Source organism: Heterodontus francisci, chromosome 23 (assembly GCF_036365525.1).
Source record: "Heterodontus francisci isolate sHetFra1 chromosome 23, sHetFra1.hap1, whole genome shotgun sequence".
Taxonomy (NCBI): Eukaryota; Metazoa; Chordata; class Chondrichthyes; order Heterodontiformes; family Heterodontidae; genus Heterodontus; species Heterodontus francisci.
The window spans coordinates 60,821,488-60,840,863 of record NC_090393.1 but is presented as its reverse complement, the minus strand read 5'-3'; the positions used below and the strand labels follow the sequence as shown (position 1 = coordinate 60,840,863).

Below are 19,376 nucleotides of genomic sequence, written 5' to 3'. Positions count from 1 at the left end.
TCCTAGGCTAAGTGTTGTTTGATTTAAAATTATTGCTGAATTTTATATGAATTAATATCGACTTTTATGGGACCATAAATTATGGGCAAGAAAACAAAATGTGCAAGGCAGTCCTCCACTCAGATAGGAAAACACACCGAGGGAAAATGGACAAATGGACTGGCATTTTGATACATCCACAAACTTGACCACACAAGAAGTGTGACAGTGGGCATGGTAACAAACTATTGATACCTCCACTCTAGGACCCAGGCTGGGCGACTCTTTCATTGGTATTTGCATGAACTCTATATTTCAAGCTAAGCAAAGAAATTATGTGTTAAACAGTTATATACCTATGGAGGCATCAGAGTCCAGGAGCTAAATTTTCCCAGCCCCAGGATGGCAGGCCCTGAGATGGGGGAGGGAAATAGGATGGAGCCTCATCAGGACAGCTCCTCAACGCATTCTTGCTGCCAGGAAGGTTTCCTAGGAGGAGCCGGGGTGCGAATCAATTGCCCATTGAATGAAGGCAGGCAGCCAATTTAAATATTTAAGGCCCCAATTTGGGCAGTTTTTTGGGCTCTCCGGCATTTTGGTTGGTGGCTGGTGGCAGAGTGCCCTACCCCCCTCGCTGCATGGGGAGACCACCAGCTCAATGGAGGCAGCCTCCCTGCGGCAGGTCGGGCCGGGGTCATTGGAGCTGGAGACTCCATGCACCAACGACTAGGCTGCAAGAAGGAAAGGCCACTCCCGCTGCCACAACAATTCCCCCAGAGGGCTTTTCCCTCTGTTCCACAGGGCCTGCCGCCTTCCCCCTTGCATTCTCATAGAATTGTTACAGCACAGAAGGAGGCCATTCGGCCCATCATGTCTGTGCCAGCTCTCTGAAAGAGCAATTTACCTAGTGCCATTCCCCCGCCTTCTCCCCATAAGCCCTGCTCATTTTTCCTTCTCAGAAAACAATCAAATTCCCTCTTGAATACCTTGATTGAATCTGCCTTCACCACAGACTCAGGCAGTGCATTCCAGATCCTAACTACTGGCTGCGTGAAAGTTTTTCCTCATGTCATCATTGCTTCTTTTCCCAATTACCTTAAATCTGTGCCCTCTTCTTCATCCCTCCACCAATGGGAACAGTTTTTCCCCATCTATTCTGTCCAGACCCCTCATGATCTTGAATACCTCTATCAAATCTCCTCTCAACCTTCTCTCCTCCAAAGAAAACAGTCCCAACATCTCCAATCTATCCACATAACTGAAGCTCCTCATCCCTGGAACCATTCTCATGAATGTTTTCTGCACTCTCTCCAATGCCACCACATCCTTCCTAAAAAGTAGCGCCCAGAACTGGACATAATACTCAGAAACAATGTTCTATACAAGTTTAACGTAATCTCCTTGCTTTTGTACTCTATGCCCCTATTAATGAAACCTAGGATGCTATATGCTCTATTAACTGTTCCCTCAACCTATCCTGCCACCTTCAACAATTTGTGCACATATATTCCCAAGGTCCCTCTGCTCCTGCACCCCCTTTAGAATTGCACTCTTTCATATTGTGTCTCCATGTTCTTCCAACCAAAATGAATCATTTCACACTTCTCTCCATAACATTTCATCTGCTGCTTGTCCTCCCGTTCCACCAACCTGTCTGTCCTTATGAATTTCTACACTATCCGCCTCACAGTTCACAATGTTTCCAAGATTTGTATATTTTGCAAATTTTGAAATTGTCCCTGTACACTAAGGTTTAGGTCATTAATATAGATCAGGAAAAGTAAGGGTCCTAACACCAACCCTTGGGGAGCTCCACTACAAACCTTCCTCCAGTCCGAAAAACATCCATTAACCACTATTCTCCCTTTTCCGTCACTCAGCCAATTCCATATCCGCATTGCTACTGTCCCTTTTATTCTATAAGCTATAATTTTGCTCACAAGTCTGTTGTGTGGCACTGTATCAAATGCTTTTTGGAAGTCCATATACACCACAGCAACAGCATTGCCCAGATCAATCTTCTCTGTTACCTCATTAAAAAACCTCATGTTAGAGGTGGCAATTAGGAGGCCGTCTCCCAGAAAATAGCTCTGCTGGTCTGGCTCCTGGCAAATGCGGGTTTGGAAACCCCCATTTGGTCCAGATGTTGAGTCCCAAAGCTCACGGGAAAATCCTGCCCCTGGTTTCACCAGATGTTCACATACTATCACTAGGACTTACTGTACAGTGATCAGCAGCAGAGGCGAAGACAACTTTGCTCCTCTTGCCACTCAGACGAGAATGAATGACACACTCAGCACACAGTCGGGATTGGTGGTTCAGTATCACAGCACTCATTTGCCCCCAAGTTATGTACTGCCCAGGGCCAGCAGGGGAGGGAGTGATTAAAATCAGGTCTGCCCTCCTCTTTTTGAGCCACTGAATCTTGCTGGGGTACAGTGCCACAGCCACCTGGTGCTTCCTGGTATCGTGCCCATTTTTCACATGTAAACCTAGACAGTGGACATCAGCAGGTTATTCTGTTGTAGAGGTATCACAGCCAGGCCCCAAGTCATTCCTAATCTGAGACCCAGGCATGCAATTCAGCAAATGCTGATGGACAGTGATCAAGAAATATGAATGAACCTCCATTTCGATAGAAACTTTCACAACCTCAGGCCATCCTAGTCAATTACTTTTGACCAATTACTATTAATATTCTCTTTACACAACAGTGGCTACATGTTTTTGTAAAAAGTGCTTAATTGGCTGCAAAGTGCTTTGGGACATCCTAGGGTTTTGAACGGTGCTACAGAAATGCAAATCTTTCTTTTATAAAGTGTGTTATGTAGGCAAACGTGGCAGCCACTTACACACAGTAAGACTCCTCAATCACCAATAGGTGAATCTGTTTTTGGTGACATTGGTTGAGGGATAAATATTAGCCAGGACACTGGGAGAACTCCCCTACTCATCTTTGAATAGTGCCATGGGATCTTTCACGTCCATCTATGACAGACGGGACTTTGGTTTAAGTTTCATCCTAAAGACAGTACCTCTGACAGTGCAGCACTCCCTCAATGCTGCACTGAAGCATCAGACTGGATTATGGGCTCAAACCACTGGATTGGGGCTTGAACCTATAAGGTTCTGACTCAGATACAACAGTGCTACTGAATAAGCCATGACTAACACTTCCAGGCACAGGAATTCTGGCAGATACTTCCCTCCCTAGACCAAGGATATGAAAGTTAAAGTAATATCCCAAAACTATCCCCAAGTAGCTAACTCAGTGTAGCCCAGGGATGAAATCAGGAATTAATTATTAAATAGCTCAAAAGATGGCATAAGTTACTCACTCAAGTCACTGTGGCAACAGAAGCAAATACATTCCTGAATCAACTTTTAAAAAAATAGTAAAGATTAGTCTGTAAGGGTTAGCAGTCAGGGCACAAATTCCAAAGCCCCGAGTGTTTCTCCCCTAGAATCAAATCAAAAGCTTTGCTCCATGAAATGGGTTAATGTGCACTGAGTAATTAATTCCCCCTTATAATGACCTCTAGATTATTTCAGTAGATTCTGAACAACGTAAAAGTATTCATTAGTGTCTTAAGATGCGCAAACAATACAAAATGTTCAAATTAACGAATCCAGACCAAATAGTACTTTAGACCACGGGTTTCCAGATAGCAAACCCTGTTGGGCCAGAGGTCAAGAGATTTCTGGCTGCCTGTCATCACATTTGTTTGTGCCCTCTAATCAAACCAAAGTTGATTTGCATGCATTATTTTAAAAACTTACTAGCACCTTATTTGTCACTGTGTACTTACAAAACCTGTTTTCTGCAAGGAATTGGCTTCTTTTTTTGGCAGACTGAAGCTAAACCAAGGGGTCCTGGGAGTGTGTCTTAGTTCATGGGAGTCCCCTCAGGAGCATGTCTCAGCTTGTGTGGGGTGGGTGGGACCATGAAGTCTCCCCGCTGCCTTTTTTCGGCCAGTCTTTACAGTTATTTGGTCAACAGTGACCCGTACCTCCTCCCCACCAAAACCATGTCCAGTTTCAAGCTCTCCTGCTACCCTGTACTGGCTGCTCAGTTTCACACACTGGACAATGGCCCCTGTGGTCAAAGACCTCAAACAACACAACCCCAGTACACGGTGCACAGAGGCAGTTTCTTCTAGCCTTAAAAAAGCCCCAAACATCTGAAAGATTGAAAATTTGCATTATCTATAGAGTTTACATATCAGCATTGGAATATACTGAGAACCAATGACATGAGGAGCGGAGCAAGTCAGGGTTTTCATCTCCCAACACTGCAACCATCATTGGGAGGGTAAATTTATTCTGCACAGAATGGGTTCTGATAACCAGCATCAGGTCAAGCAGAGTTACTGAGCTTATGATGAAGTGAACCAGAGAACACCTACACAGCAGAGCTTCACGCAGGATCTGTACATGGAACAAACTGCTGAACTGTATCTTATGATAGGCAAACAGCGTTGACCTCTCTCTACAATGTGATTTCTTGCTGAACGTGAAGCCAGTTGCTGGTTTGCAGAGTGTTCGGGGCCTTGGAGTGTCGTCCTGACAATAAAGGCATTGCAAAACTGCATGCCGTCGTTAGGCCCGACCTCCTATCAAAACCCCACTGAAAGTTTCATTTTAGCAGTTCTCTGGCCTCTCTCATCACACAGCACTTATCAGAGAGAACTGGCAGCAAACTGGCACACAGTGCGTCCCATTTTTAGAGGTGATTGGCAAGGAGTGGCTGCCGCTCCGTGGAACGATCCTGGTCTCCAATCATTGCCTAAACATGACAATATGGTTGATAACTCCAAGTCTCTTCTCCCTATTCTGCATCACAAAGCATTGAAGCACCATTATAAATCTCTCTCTTCAAGAAAAGAGCAGAAAGCAATAGTTGGCCTCAGCACCCTGGGTTGGGGACTTGCATTTATATAGTGCCTTTAATCTAACAAAATGTCCCAAAGCACTTCACAGGAGTGCTTTCAAACAAAACTGGGAGAGGGAGGGAGGGGTGAGGGCAAGAAACTACAAGAGAGAGGAACCTCACATTTATAAAAGCTGGAAAGGTAAAAACAGAATTGCGCCAGCAAAATTTGAACTTTTTCTCTAAGAAACTTCAGGGCCAAATATTGCAATGAAAGGAAATCACTCAGCTGTAATTCCCATTCCTGCTGAAGCTCGTGATTTTTACGAAGTATTACAAATTATTTACAGCACAGAGACAAGTCTATGCTCCACACTAACCTCCTCCCATCATATTTCAATCTAATCAGGTTTGCTTATCCTTCACCTTTCACCCTCACCTTTCTTCCCCTCAAATGCATCGAAGCTATTCACCTCAACTTCTCCAGGTGGTAGTGAGTTCCACGTTCTAACTACTCTATGGGTAAAGAGGTTTCTCCTGAATTCCCTATCAGATTTATTAGTGACTATCTTATATTTATGACCCCTAATTCTGGTCTCTATCACAAGTGGAAACAGCTTCTCCACATCTGCCGATCGAACCCCTTCATAATAATAAAGAACTCTAACAGGTTTCCCCCACAGTCTTCTCTTTCCTAGAAAAATTGCAGCCCTAGCCTGTTCAGTCTTTCCTGATGGGAATAACCTCTCAGTTCTGGTATCATTCTAGTAATTTTTTTTTTGCATTTTTGCCAGTGCCTCTATCGCTTTTATAATATGGAGACCAGAACTGTGCACAGAACACCAAGTGTGGTCTAACCAAGGTTCTAAACAGGTTTAACATAACATCCATTTACAATTTTATCTCTGTACTTCCAGACCCCTCTATTCCTGTACTTCATTTGGAGACTTGTACTCCAAGGAGTATGTGGCCTCCTTATGCTGCCCACCAAAATGTATTAACTTGTACTCATCTATACTGAAGTTCATCTGCCAATTACACCCATTCTACAAGCATATTAATGTACTATATTTTGTTAGTCTTCTTCCCCATTAACTACACCCCCTCCAATCTGATGCCAACCACAAATTTGTTTTTAAAAAGGTATAATGGAGAAACCATTTACTGTACTCTGCACCCCTGCACCAACATGTACTCTTGACTCTAACCTCCACAGTCCATCGCCACCCACTTGATCAACATACTGCATCCGCCTACTAAAATACAAGAATTTGTATATTGGACCCATTATGCTTTTGGCTGCTGTAAAGATAACATTGTAAATGTTTTTATTTTAGTAATCAATAAAACTCTAGTAGCCAATCACCAATACAGAAAATTAATTTTTAGCCAAATAATCTGCTACAAAACAAAAGCTGCCACTCAGAGGGCTGTGTTATTTTGTTTTAAATTACAGGAGATGCAAATGAACTAATCCTCTTAGACAGCACTTGGCACCTTCCAGGAAGTGGCTGCAGTCGTTCAGTATGTGAGCATGTGGTTCAAGCCCAACACAAGCGGAATCATTCAAACTGAAATATTTGCTGCCTTAAACAGAGCTAATTGAAATTCTGGAGTGTCGTGAACATTTACATGATGATCCACCCAACTGCTGCAGGAAGCACATATCTGAGCTACACCAATCAGTATGGCCCCGGGTTCAATTCTCATTGCATCTCAGCTAGAGTGACATTAGGGGTTCTACAATTGGCCTCAGTGACCCAACTTCATTTTTAAAAAAACTGCTGCGGTTCCCATTCCTTGTCACTACTAGAAAGAATATTGGATAAGGCACACAGATAGTCTTGCATTTGTAGAGCATCTTTCACAACATCGCGTTGCCCCTAAGTGCTTTACAGTCAATGAGGTACTTTTGGAATGTAGTCACGGTTGGAATGTGGGAAATCTGATAGCCAATTTGCACACAGCAAGACTTCACAAGCAGCAAAGAGACAATGACCAGATCATCTGTTTTCAGTAATGTTGATTGAGGGATTTTCTTCAAGATTTTGGTACATCCACTCAAAGGGTTTAACGTCTCACCCAAAAGACAGCATATCTAAACTCCCTCAGCACTGCAACGGAGTGCCCACCTATATTTTGCGCTCAAGTTCGTGCAGTGGAACCTGAACCCACAATGTTCTGACTCGGGGTGAGAGTGCTACTAACTGAGCCAAAGCTGACACTGTGGATGGGGACATGGTCAGCGGAGAGAATCAGCAGCTTCAGGAAGGAAGGATAGGAGCTGCAGGCAGAGCTCAGGGAACACTGCAGTTACATTGATAGAATTAGCCAGCTTAAAGCAGAGACTGACATTTTAATTAAAACAGGCAATTCAGACAGGCTGCCAGCAAGTATTGCTGGTGTTGATTGGCACTCAGATAACCTCCAGGATCCCTTCACTATCATTCACTACAAGCACTAGCTATATGAAAGCAGCCAAATGACAAATGCCAGTCACCCTCAGCCCATTTGTGCGGTAAATATCTTCCCTGTACACAGACCTCCCTCTAATAGAACAACCGAGATTGGGAACTCACCAGGGCAAGGATGGAAATGGATGATAAGCATCACAGCAACGGCACGCTAAGTTACCAACAGAAGATTGCCTTTTCTCACCTTCATCAGTCTGATGCCCATCTCTGCTGCTACCACTCCCCTTCTGCCGATAAGACACTCACTCGTGCTTTAATTACGGGAAGATTCTAAGCCATCGTCTTTGGTTACTGCCACAAGCTCCGCACCTCCACCACGAACTCCATAGCCTCTCCTCAGCTATCCACTCAGGTTGAACCAAACTGTCTGCAACCTTGGTTCCCTGTTTAATGCCGAGCTAAGCTTCCAACTTCACCTCCTCCTGATCACAAAGACCGCCTATTTCCACTCCTTTAACAGGGTCTATGTCCCTGACTCAACGCATCAACTGACAAAAACCCTCATCCCCATCTTTGTCACCTCCAGACAGATACAAAAAGTAATCCGGTGGGGTGGGGGGGGGGGGGATAAAGGAATGTTGGCCTTTATCTCAAGGGGGATTGGATTACAAATGAGAGGAAGTGATCTTTCAGTTGTAAAAAGCTTTGGTCAGACCCCATCTGAAGCACTGTGTTCAGTTAAGGGGACTGCACCTGAGGAAGGATATACTGGGCTTGGAAGGGCTACAACAGAATGATGATACCAGGGCTGAAATGGGGAGGCTATGAGGACACTTGACTTGTATTCCTTTGAGTTTAGAAGATCGATGGGTGATCTGTTTAAAATGATAAAGGGATTTAACAGCAAAGTTACAGAGAACCTATTTTCCTTTGGTGAGGGAATCCAAAATAAGAGTGCACAATCTTCAAATTAACGAAGTGAAATTAGCAATCAAGTCTTCACACAATGTATTATGGAAATCTGGAATTCTTTCCCCAAAAGGCTATGGATGCTGGTTCAATTGAAATTAGCAAAATATCAATAAATTAGGTCTGGGTGTCAAGGGTTATGGATCAACGGTGGATAGAGAGAGTTGAGGTACAGATCAGCAATGATTTAACTGAATGATAGAACAGGTTCGAGGGGCTAAATAGCCTACTCCTGTTCTAGACTCATGCTATTGCTCTCAGCCATTCCTCCATTTTCTACCCTACAGAAACTTCAGCTCATCCTAAAGTTTGCTGCTGTATCCTATCTGACACCAAGTCCTGCTCACCTATCACTTCGATCACTCCTGCGTTCGCCGACATACATCAAGCTACGAGTCCACCAAAGCCTTCAATTTACAACTCTCCATCCGATTTTAAATCGCTCCAAGACCTCACCCTTCTCCATCTCGAACATCCTTGATCCCTACATTCCTCCTCAACTCTGTTCCTCTGACTCCAGCCTTTTGTGCATTTCACTGCCGTTCGCTCTCCCATTGGTTAGTGTTCAGTTACCCAAGTCCCAAACCTCTGAAATTCTCTTCCTCAAATTCATGTTTCTCCAATTTTTTAAGACCCTCCTTAGCATCCACCTCTTCAAACAAGCTTTTATTCACTCTCCTACTCTTTCCTTCAGCGTTCCTTTCTTCAAATCTTTGAAGCATCCTAGACTATTCTTCTACATAAAAGGCACTATAAAAATACAAGTTGTTTTAAGTCTCTCTGGACTTTCAACTTTCACAAGTGGTAACACATCCAATATCACTACCTGCTCAAAATCTTCCACATTTTCTTTACATTAGCTCTCACCATTGGCTTCTTATGCCCTTACATATCAACTTAAAGATCCTTATCCTTACATTTAAGTGGCTCCCTGGCTCACAATCCTACCTCAGCGACCTCTTTGCTCCTCTGATCTGCTCCGGTTACCTCCACTCTTCATTTAGCCATCTTGTTCCGCCTTCAAACTCCCTCCCAAATCTCTCTGCTTTGACTTCTCCCTTCTCCCTTTCAGAAGCCTAATTAAGACTTAACTTTTCAACTGCTTTCTCAGCTCTCGGGCACTGCCCGAAGTACCTGATGTCCAGACATCGTTACGAGAGCGGGTTAGCGTGCCACTACAAGACCTGGATTCGTTCTATGCCGTCTGGAGGAAGTAGAATGGTATTTCCTCCCAATATTGTGTCAAAAGTTGCAGTTTACACATTCCTGAAATTATCTTCCAGTTTGCGACTTGACACATTTGGAACAAATTTTCACAGTGTGCTCCAAACGTTTTATCTAAACAAATATAATACCAGTTCATTCAAGTTTGAGGGACTCATCCTGGGAACAATACTAACCACAGGGGTCTTTTTTGTTTAAATAGAAAGGAAGCGCCACTCAGCAAACTGCCTGCTTATTATGGAACTGCTCTGAGTAAACCAGGCTCTGGGTTTAATCTTTAGGCTATACAGTTAGCTGATCACAGCCAGGGCTAGCAGTTACAATTTGTCTCAGCACCACTGGGCTACCAATGGGAAAATGAGCCTGCATTTCACTAAGGAAGTGAGATTGTGTGGGCATAAGGTGAGATCAGGCTCAGGTGTGATGCTCTCCAAAATCTAGTAAGTTTCCAACATTCTATATCTAGACTCTCAGATGAAGAACAGTGACTTGGCAAAGCAACTTCAGAACCTGTGGAATTCTCAAATCTAATGGGGAAAAAAGGAGCAACTTCCACATACAAATAATAAAACTAAAAAAAACTCAGTCCACGATGGGAAGTGCTGTCCAGTAGCTCACAGACTAGATTGGTATTCAGTGCCAAGTTAGCTGATTTCAACCAGGTAGCAATGGGGATGCAGCAATTGGTATCAATATCCCTAGATTAGACATGGGAAAATCACAGAATCGTTACAGGGCAGGAGGCCGCAATTCGGCTCATTTTGTCCACACCGGCTCTCCAAGAGCAGTTCCATTTCCCCGCCTCCTCCCCATAACCCTGCACATTCTTCCTTTTCATAAAACAGTCTAATTCCCTTTTGAATACTTCAATTGAACCTGCCTCCACCACGTTCTCAGGCAGTGCATTCCAGACCTTAACCCCACACTGCATGAGAAAGTTTTTCCTCATGTCGCCTTTGCTTCGCTTACCAAATACTTTAAATTTGTGCCCTCTCATTCTCAATCCTTTCATGAGTGGGAACAGTTTCTGTCTCTCTACTCTGTCCAAACCCCTCATGATTTTGAATACCTCCATCAAATCACCTCTCAGCCTTCTCTTCTCCAAGGAAAACAGTCCTAACTTCTCCATTCTATCTTCATAACTGAAGATGGGGGATGAGGAACTGCAGCAGGGTCCTCATTCTTGTGTGGGCAGGATCAGGTTCAGATGTGATGATGTTTGTGATTGAAACCATCAGCATTCACCATTTAGGCTAACACAAGAAGAACGGCCTCTTAGAGCTAATGGTGCCCACACAACTAGACCCAGCAGGCAACAGCAGCTGGCACCTATAGAACCACACTCAGTAGGCACCAGCATGGTCATTAAAAGGAGGAAGGTAACAAAAAATCTCTAAAGTCCAGCAAAATTTATCTTGGGATGCACGAACATGTGCCTTCTGTATATAAACTTGACCTGCAAAGGAATCCTCAAATCTAAGAACTAGCAAGGTAAAATCAAAACATGTTTTTTTTAAAATGGAGCTAGTTTCATTTTGTACATGAGATGTTGTTTTGGAGAGGTTGGAGCTAGGTGGGTTGCAGGAAACTAGCGAACTGCACACATCACAAAACTGTCATTGCAGAAACAGTCGAGAAGTAAAATCCCTTGGCATTTGGGTAATTCAGTTGCCAGTAACTCTGAACTCAAAGCTGATGCCACCTGGTGTTTGTGCTGAGTTAACTGATTTCAGTGTCGGGGCAATGGTGAGTGATCTCATGCCTCCTCTGGACACTGAACTCAGTGATGAAATGTGTTTTGATGTAGGGCTCCCTAGGTGCCTTCACGTCTAACAAGACCAATAATAAAGGCAAAATGTTTTTGGAAGATTGCTCTTGTACCCAAGCCTTTCCCTCGCAACTCATCAACTTGGTATGGGGATGAGGACAATGAGCCAGAACCATCCAAAGCCACAGACTGATGATCAACACTAGCAGGACCTTGCAGGTGGTTGGTAATGGACCTTACCAGAGTCACAAAAGGAAAAGCAACTATTCACTTCTTTCAGTTTCCTTTAGGAACAGAGGGCAAAACCACAGGCTCAAAACTATCTCCTCTGGCAGGGGAAACCAGAACAAAGGGGCGTGACCTTAAAATTAGAGCTAGCCTATTCAGGAGTGATATCAAGTAGTACTTCACCCAAAGGGCAGTAGAAATCTGGAACGCTGCCCCCCAAATAAGCTGCTGAGGCTAGGGGATCAATTGAAAATTTCAAAACTAAGGATGACAGATTTTTGTTAGTTAAGGGTATTAAAGGGTTACAGAACTAAGGCGGGTTCTGTCTTGAGCCAAGTGAATGGTTGGGTTCGAGGGTCTGAATTGAGTGAGACTCCTGTCCCACGTTCTCAAATGAGCAAAGTACCATGGCGGTACTCCTAAGGGAAGCATTGAGTGAGCAGAATAGAAACAAAGCCGCTTTTGTGTCTAGGCCAATTGAAGCTCAGAGTGTGATGAGATTGCAAATGTGTTGTGTGCGTGTTGTTTGTAGTGGGAGAGTTCGGATTGGCCTCAATACAAATGCAGCCTTGTCACAAACTGAGCTAAATTGGGGGAAGAGAGCAAGATATCACAATGCCAATTTTGACAAGAAAAAAATACTACAAAAGGAAAGTTCCACTGCATTCAACTACACTAGGACACAGATTTAACAAAAATCAGAAAGTGAAACAATTCTTAAATGGGGTAGAACCAACTAAGCACAGCTAATAGGCAGGTGCTAGCACCACATGTATTTAGTTCATTGGGGAAATAAAATTTAATTTAAACCAACACACTTCTTGTATGTTACTTGCCCCCTCACATTGTTACCACCACTCCCTACTGCCAATGACTGACCTATACCCATCGGTACTTCATCCTCATGTTACACAGCTCACAGGAAAGGACATCATGACTGCACTGTTGGGAATTTTTTCACAGCTCAAGTGGGCACAGTCCAAACCCTTTATACCCGCATTGCTTCCTGGCAGCACAAAGACATAAATTTCATTTACAAGTCCTATTCCAAAGGAATAGTTACAAAGAGCTATGGGCACAGCGTGTTTATGTATAAATCGCACTGTTTAAGGTACGAGATTTTAGAACAAACCACATGGGATCTGATTTATGCATTGACTGACCATGTCCCAGCCAAAAAGCAAGATCTATATTTATAGCCTGCACCTTCAAAATTGGGCTGGCTTTTTCAGTGCATATTTATCCTCCACAGATGCTATCTGACCTGCTACATGCTTGCAGCATTTTCTGTTTTCATTTTCAATTTCTTACAATCACAGATCATTGCTTTTGTTTTAGCCCATTATGTGAGATGGCTGTTTAGTAGCTGAATTTGGTTGGGCAGGAAGAGTGGAGAAGGGAGAATTTCAAAAATTCTATACATTTTGTAAGATTACATCTTGACATTATAATCTGTCAGATAGTAGAAAGTTTTTATAATAAACCTTCACCTGAAAATTTACAAACTTTGTTTTAAATAACAACCCTTTGAGGATTAAGTTTTCAGAAAGTAGTACAGAAAAAAAAACAAATCAATGGACGCTAAGGAAGTCAAACTGAGCACAGGTTGTATTATCTCCATTCAATTCTGTATTTGATGCCCAAAATTAGCAGTGTACCATTTTGTTAACAGAAAAGACTAAACAACATGCCTGGGTAGTGGAGATTTCAGTGCAAAAATATTTAAGGTTTAATAAATGCGCCATCATTTCATACATCTTATTATCATTTATACTGTTCACTGCTACAAACATAACTAGGAAACATTCCAGGCATCATTTGGCAGGTCATGCAACAGCAAGAATGTGGTTTTTCAAAAGCGGGAAATGTCTTGCTTGTTACAGCACCCTTTGCTTAATGGGCATGGCACTAATTGCACAGCAGTAAACACAAGGCAGTAAACTAAACTGACAGATTCAGGGACATTTTCAAGCAGAAGAGCAAGATCGAGTAATCACTGATTAAAGCTGTAAAATTGCTCCCTAGTATCCATCAGTACACTGCAGCCTTTTTCTGAAATTACCGGCAATCGATTCATGGAAGCTTCAATCCATAATACAAGAATGTTAATTCTTGTAATTAAGCATATTCTTATTTTACAAGATCTGCTTTTTTTTAAAATGCAAGTAAAACTCCATTAATGGCACTCTTGCCCAAGTCAAAGGTTGTGAGTTTAAGTCCCACTCCAGGACTTGATCTTAGAATCTAGGCTAACACTTTAGTGCTGTAATAAGTTGAGGGAGTATTGCACTGTCAGATAGGTTGACATTACTCTCTCACCCTGGTCATCCCAAAAATGACCCATTTATCCCAACACACTGTTTCCTCTTAGCTAGTCAGTCCTCCATCCATTCTAATATATCACCCACAACACCATGAGCTCTTATCTTGTGTAGTAACCTTTTATGTGTACCTTATCGAATGCTTTTTGGAAATCCAAATACACAACATCTAGTGGTTCCCCTTTATCCACCCTGCTTCTTACATCCTCAAAGAACTCAAATAAATTTGTCACACACTATTTCCCTTTCACAAAACCATGTTGACTCTGCCTGATAGTACTGTGATTTTCTAGATGTCCTGCTTCTACCTCTTTAATAATGGATTTTAGCATTTTCCCAACAGGCATTAGGCTAATTGGCTTTCTGTTTCCCTCCTCTCTTGTATAGAGGTGTTACATTTGTGGTTTTCCAATCCACTGGGATCTTTTCAGAATCTAGGGAATTTTGGAAAATTACAACCAATGCATCCATTATCTCTGCAGCCACTTCCTTCAAGACACTCGGATGCAGATCATCAGGTCCGGGGACTTGTCAGCCTTTAGTCTCATTAGTATTGCCATTACATTTTCTTTAATGATATTGATTGTTTTAAGTTCCTCCCTCCCTTTTGCCTCTTGATTTTCTACTATCGTTGGGATGCTTTTTGTGCCTTCTACTTTGAAGACGGATAAAAATACCTGTTCAAAGCCTCTGCCATTTCCTCATTTCCCATTATTAATTCCCCAGTCTCACCCTCTGTGGGACTAATGCTCACTTCAGCTACTCTTTTCCTTTTTATATATTTGTAGAAGCTTTTACTATCTGTTTTATATTTCTTGTTAGTTTTCTCTCACACTTCAATTTCTCCTTATTACTTTCTCGTCATCCTTTTCCGGTTTCTTAAATTTTCCCAATCTTCTGGCCCACCACTAATCTTTGCAGCATTATATGCCTTTCCTTTCAATTTGATACCACCCTTAACTTCCTTAGTTAGTCACAGATGAATATCCTTCTGGTAGAGTCTTTCTCCCTCAACAGAATATATCTTTGTTGAGAGTTATGAAATATCTCCTTAAATGTCTGTCACTACTTCTCTACCGTCTTACCTTTTAACTTATTTTCCCAGTCCACTTTAGCCAACTCTGTTTTCATACCCTTGTAATTGCCTTTATTTAAGTTTAAGGCACTAGTTATGGACCCACATTTCTTACCCACAAACTGAATATGAAATTCTATCCTGTTATGATCATTCCTGCCTAGAGGATCCTTTAATGAGGTCTTTAATTAATCCTCTCACGTTACACACTACCAGGTCCAAAACAGCCTGCTCCCTGGTTGGTTCTAGAACATATTGTTCTAAGAAATTGTCCCAAATATACTCTATGATCTCATCTGCCAGGCTACCTTTGGCAATTTGATTTGTCCAGTCAATGTGAAGATTAAAATCACCCACGATTAATGCCGCACCTTCCTTGCAAGCCCCCAATATTTCTTGATGTATACTCTGTTCTACTTTGTAGGTACTGTTAAGGGACCTATTAACTATTTCCAGTCACTTCTTTCCTTTGCTATTTCTTATCTCCACCCAAACAGATTCTACATCTTGATCTTCTGAACCAAGATAATTTCTTTCTATTGTACTGATCTCATCCTTTATTAACACAGCTACCCCACTTCCTTGTCCTTTCCTCCTGTCCTTCCGAAATGTCAAATACCCTTGAATATTCAGGTCCCAGGTTTGATCACCTTGTAACCATGTCTCCGCAATGGTGGCCTGAACTCATTCTTATCTATCCAGTGGTAGCCAGAGAATCACTACCAATTGCTTCTCTGCTCACTCCCACACTGTTACTTCTGGTGTCCCCTGGGATCTATCCATCGTCCCCTCCTATTTCTCATCTACATCAGCCGAAAACACAGCATCGGCTTCCACATGTACTCTGACAACACCCAGCTTTACCTCACCAGCACCTCTCTCGACCCCCTCCAGTGTCCTAAATTGTCAGGCTGCTTGTCCGCCATCCAGCACTGGACGAGTAGAAACTTTCTCCAACTAAATATTGGGACAACCAAAACCATTGTCTTGGGTCCACACTCCACTGAATCCACCCCTCTCCCTGGCAACAGACTGAGGCTGAACCAGCCTTTTCGTAACCTTGGTGTTATATTTGACCCCAAGATGAGCTTCTGACCATATATCCACGTCATCACTAAGACTGCCTATTTCCACCTTCCTAACATTGCCCGACTAAGGTCATCTGCTGCTGAAACCCTGATCCATGCCTTTGTTATCTCTAGACTTGACTAGTCCAACCCATTCCAGGCCAGCCTCCCAAGTTTGACTCTCTAAGCGCTTGAGGATATTCAAAACTGTGCTGCCTGTGCCCTTACTTGGGCCAAGTCCCATTCATCCATCACCCGTGTTCACTAACTTACACTGGCTCCCAGTTAATCAATGCCTCAAAATTAAAATTCTCATCCTTGCTTTCAAATTCCTCCACTGCCTCACCACCCCGTTTTCTAATCTCCTCCAGCCCCACAAACCTTGGAGATCTCTGCTCTTCTCAAATTCTGGTCTCTTGGACATGCCCGATTTTAATTGCCATGCCTTCAGCTGCCTCAGCCCTAAGCTCTGGAATTCCCTTCCTAAACCTTTCTGCCTTTCTATCTCATTTTTCTCTTTTAAGACCAAGCTTTTGGTCTTTGGTCCCAATATCTCCCCATGTGGCTTGGTGTCAAATTCTGTTCAATAACCCTCCTGTGAAGCACCTTGACCATCTTACTACATCAAGGATGCTATATAAATATAGGAGGTTGTTATTGTTACAAGGAAGTAAGGGAGAAACATAGGACCTCAGAATTTCAGAACCTTTTAGCAGTAATACTTAATTCACTGTTCTCCCTTTGTTTTGCTCTGTGCTGCTTCGTTCTTGCCAGGCTGGTGAATTCTTATCAAGAAGGAGTTAGCATCTGAGTTAGCATACAGTATCAGGGAAATCTGTGCTCACTTCACGGAATTTCAAGAATCATCATTAATTAGGAGCAAGGAATTGGCAAGTGCTCAATAACTGTTTCCTCAGAACATCAAAGCTGGAAATAAATACAGACTTCTAAATATTTCAGTTAGTAAGAACACTAGACTATCTCATTTTCAATGTTTCAGATTTTTAAAATCTTGTGGCCTTTCTTATTCCATCTGTTACTTACTGAAGTTATTTGGTTCCCTTTAAAAAAAATTTTACCATCTTTTTTGTACTAAACCCAACCAAGTGGGCAAGCAGACAACCTTCTATAAGGGCCCTGGCAAACGTGAAGACACCTCAACAGGTTGTGATAAAGCACTATATATGTGTGCTTATGTAATAGAAACACACATCCATCTTTGGAGGCTGGGAGGAATGTGCATTACTTGTAGTGAAGCATTTGAACCTTGATTAACTGTTGCCATGGTACAATGGCAGAGATTAGACATCCATCACGTCTCATTTCTCCCCTATGTGCAGGCAAAAGTGTCAATTGTTCCCATCTCTCCACCAAAGAGACTCAAATCACACTCCATTACTTTTCCTCTTTCGCCCTTTGAGGGAAGCATTGCGACTCATCAATAACTCACCTCATGGAGGACCGAGGTACAGACCCATGCTCTGCTGCTCCACAATGCAGTACAATGGGGCACCGATGCACTGCAATACTGCACCACATTCTTATTCAATAGATCCATAGATAATAGGATTACCTATTCATAGGTAATAGGTCAATGATGGTGTTTACACAGAGTAGGAGTGTTTCTACTGGCCATTTCCTTGGCAGGTCCCAGTTAATAAGTATGCTGATTGACACAAAGGAAGGTTTCATTTTTAACATTTTTCTTTCCAGAAGGTGGCTGATATTAAGGACTCAAGATAACTAGAGTGCAATCCTTGGTGCCTTTCATATTGATGGTAATGTAGATCTAGCAACCCATGATGATATTTATACATAAATGCATCTAGACTTCAACTGTTTTGGAGCACTATAGTACAATTCAAGTAACAGTATGAATATTAGCAATAGGTGTTTGGGGTTTTATTTAATTTCCTATTCAATTTGCATCACTGAATATTTTCTTTCGTGTTTTTCCTCTCATTTGAAAGATACAAAGATAGGTAGGAAAGTAAGTAGTGTAGAGAACATAAGGAGTCTGCAAAGGAATATAGATAAGTTGTGAGTGGCAAAAATTTGGCAGATGGGGTATTAAGTGGGAAAATGCAAACTTATCCACTTTGGCAGGAAAAACAGTAAAGCAGTATATTATTTAAATGGAGAGAGGTTGCAGAACTCTGAGGTACAGAAGAGGAGGGATCTGGGTGTCCTGGTACATAAATCACAAAAGGTTGATGTGCAGATATAGAAAATGATTAGGAAGGCAAATGGAATGTTGTTTATTGCAAGGGGAATGGAGTATAAAAGTAGGGATGTTTTGCTACAGTTGTATAAGGTATTGGTGAGACCACATCTGGAGTACTGTGTACAGTTTTGTTCTCCTTATTTAAGACACGATATAAATGGGTTAGAGTCAGTTCAGAGAAGGTTCACTCAACTGAGATTGGCGGTGGGGGATGGGGGGTGGGGATTTATGAAGATAGGTTGGACAGGTTGGGTCTGTATCCTTTGGAGTTCAGAAGAATGAAAAGTGATCTTATTGAAACTTAACATCCTGAGGGGACTTGAAAGGGTGGATGCTGAAGGGATGTTTCCCCTCGTGGGATAGACTAGAACTAGGGAATACAGTTTAAAAATAAGGTGTCACCCACTTAAAGCGGAGATGAGGAGAAATTTTTTCTCTGAGGATTGAGAGTCTTTGGAACTCTCATCCCCAGAGAACGCTTGAGGCAGGGTCATTGAATATTTTTAAGGCAGAGGTAGATAAATTCTTGATTAACAAGGGAGTCAAAGGGTATCGGGGTAGGCGGGAAAGTGGAGTTGAGGCCACAGATTAACCATGACATTATTAAATGGCGGAGCAGGCTCAAATGGGCCGAATGGCCTACTCCTGCTCCTAATTCGTATGTTTGTATGGAAGCATTTCTACAATGCCTGGTGACATCTCAAAAGCCCTTTTTGAGAGAATGAATTTCTATCAACTGCAGTGACTTAGCTCGGCAGCAACCATTTTGCAAAGAGCAAGATCCCAAAAACGTCAATGAGATAAATGACTGGTTAATCTGGTTTCATGGAATAAGAGGACTGCATGCTGAATAAGAGTGCAACATATTGGAGGCACAGCCATAGAACAGCACATGAATCTGAAAACCACATTTTAATACTGTAAAATGTAACCACCTGTTTCTGATGGATTCTCAGTGACTTCTCTTCCCCTTTAACCACTTCTTCCTTTTGTACATCAACTTTCTTTACACAGAGGTTACAACAGAGATGTTATACGTCTTTACATGCACTAATACTTTACATTTTTTGTTATGTCTAACCCATTTCCTCATTGAGATCATCTGTTATGATCATGACTGTGCTCCTTGATGGTGGTGGAAGCAGATCCAATGGTAACTTTCAAAAGGAAATTGGATAAATACATAAAGGGGAAAAATACAGGGCTATGGGGAAAGCGCAGGAGCGAGACTAATTGG

At 42.4% G+C, this 19,376-nt stretch overlaps 1 protein-coding gene across 1 annotated transcript in view; it reads right to left on the bottom strand.

Moving 5' to 3' along the window:
- The window catches only part of pisd (phosphatidylserine decarboxylase), a 133,400-nt gene that overhangs the window by 30,466 nt on the left and 83,558 nt on the right, over nt 1-19,376 (bottom strand). The window lies entirely within an intron of this gene.